Raw genomic sequence first — 2,739 nt, forward strand, 5'->3', positions numbered from 1 at the left:
CGTCTATAAAATGAGTTGGTAATATTTCCATCGCCAATCGCCAAAGTTCGCAATTCTCTCCCTCCACAGGAATGAGGAAATATTGGAAAAAATATTCACGGCTATAATAAAATAATTCTGTGACAAGTGTGTGTGAAAATTTAATAAACCTGCGGGGCAATGCTACGTAAAAAAAAAATATATATATAGCATCGGTATCGAATTTAAAATCTCAAATATAAACCACGCTCTTTTTAAAAATGTACGCCGCACATATTTTACAGATCTGATGTAATACGCGCGTTCTGCTATACAAAAATTACAAATACTAAATCGACCACAGAGGATACAAGACTATAATGATGGTTAATAGCTGCAGTATGAATGAGACTTGTGTGATTTATTCTTGCGATCGCCAGACGATTTTATTCAGAAGAGATCCCATTAACGTCTTGCTACCTCCGGACATTTTTTTGTTCTTTTACCTTTCGCGAGTTGCCTGGTAGCGCTGGGGATGGACTTGCATTTCCATGTTCAGGTATACAACACTCAGTCATATAACTAGCATAACAATCTGTCTAAACATCACTATATACGTTTTGTTCTTGATACCCCTATACGATTTTACTCTTCTCTGGTGAGACTTTTTGAACTGGAAGACTCAGATATAGAAATAACTAAAATATATTTGAATTAACCAGGCTAATCCTTCAGTACCAGGGTTCTCTTTCCTAAGCTGAATAAATATCGTCTGGAGACTGAGATTGAATGTCATAACAGAGAAGGTCAACTTTTATGTCAACGCCTCAAGCTTGATGACGTCTAAATTCATTCATTCTAACGGCAAGCAATTTTCTTTAGCTTAGGATCATCACCATTATCATCATCATCAAAATCATCATCAACATCGTCATCTCCACTCCCTATTAATAAGTACACATGAGGTTGGTGGTATCCAGAAACAGGAAAAACATACTTGATAGGCAAACAACCCTGCTTCACACCATACACTGACCGACACCAACCATTACCAACAACAAACACAGCAACAACACACCAGCGGGTGATTAAAACTTTCATTTCCCCGATACGCTTTCGCCTAGAGTGACAGGGAAATAATTGTGTGTAGTTTCTCAGCAGCGGCATTGGGAGGTGTGGCTGGGGGACGGGGTAATGTGGAGTGATGAGAAGCGTTAGCTGGAGGTGCGGTGTGGTGGAGGTGGTTGCAGGAAGTGGTGGTAATGGTGGCAGGTGGAGTGGTGGCTGTAACTGGAGGTGGTGGTAGTTATAAATAGTGGTAATGTTCGTGGTTGTAAAGGGTGGTAGTGATGGTGGTGGTAGAAGAAATTATTATGGTTGTAACATGTGGTGGTGATGGTGAATGTAAAGAGTAGTGGTGGTGATGGTAGAAGTGGTTATGGTAGTGGTCGTGGCAGACGTGGTGATTGTTATAGGATGTAACGGTGCTGGTCTTGGTTGTTTGGTAGATGGTGATGGAGATTGTAATATGTGGTGATGGAAGGAGATGTGGGTCACTGGTAGTTATGGTGGCGGTTGTACCAATCTGTAGTGGTAGTGGTGGTTACTGGAGGTGCTGAGATGATGGTGATGGCGGAGGTGGCAGATGTGGTGACAGTGATGATAGGGGGTGGTGGTTGCAGGTGTGGTGCTCTGGTAATTGTAGTGGTAGCTGTAACAGGTGGTGGTGGTGGTTAGAGGAGGTGGTGATGGTGGTGATGATGGTAGATGTGTGGGTAATGTGTGATGAGAGGTGCTGGCAGAAGGCGTGGTGTGATGCTGGCGGCAGGTGTGGTCGTTATTCTGTTTTTCTCTATATACCACCGGACACCTATGTAGTTTCTATCTGTCTGTTATCAATACCAGTTGCTTATGTAAATTCCCTTTATCTGCCACCAGTCGCCTATTTAAATTCCATCAATCTACTACCACACGCCGATTTGGCCTCCAATTATGTATAACCTGACGCCTATTAAATTTCCTCCTATCACTACCACACACCTATTACATTTTCATCCATCTACTCCCAGACACCTTTACAATTTCTATCAGTCTATTTAATATCCACCAACCTCTTACCAGTGGCGTTTTTAATCTCCATCTATCTACTACCAGACGCCTATCGCCACTGCTCATCTAGGACGGCCACAACCAAAATGCCTCCACGCTCTCCCATCATCACTCACCGCCACTCCCCTCAGGCAGTCCAAGTCGCCCTCCCCCATGTACTCGTCCACACTCCCCTTCCACCTCGCTCTAGGTCATCGTCTCCTCCTTCTCTCATCAATTTGTCTTCTTAAGTTTCTCCGTTTAACCTCTCCTGTCGAAGCTACTCAGAGCACTTCAACATATTCCTCCAAACTACTCTCTCTGGCGGATGGGTGAGATTACTTAGAAGAGCAAACTAGATGGTACTGACATGTGTTGCTATCTCTTCACAATAATTCTATCGTATCAATCATTTATACATACCATAAAGATAGGTGGAGTAGCTGGGTCTTGCTTTACTTTGGTGATGATGACAATGATGATGATGATGATAATGGTGATGATATTGATGTTAATTATGATGCTCAAAATGATGTTTATCACTTAATTTTTTTCAGGGACGGATGGAACACTTGGAAATTTATTTTGGTTTACAGACAGGTTTTCTCCACTTCAAATAAGCGAATCTGACTGGTGTGTGTGTGTGTGTGTGTGTGTGTGTGTGTGTGTGTGTGTGTGTGTGTGTGTGTGTGT

Source organism: Coenobita brevimanus, chromosome 101 (genome assembly GCF_032717465.1).
Source record: "Coenobita brevimanus isolate Jiangsu-jjx chromosome 101, ASM3271746v2, whole genome shotgun sequence".
In the NCBI taxonomy this organism is placed as follows: domain Eukaryota; kingdom Metazoa; phylum Arthropoda; class Malacostraca; order Decapoda; family Coenobitidae; genus Coenobita; species Coenobita brevimanus.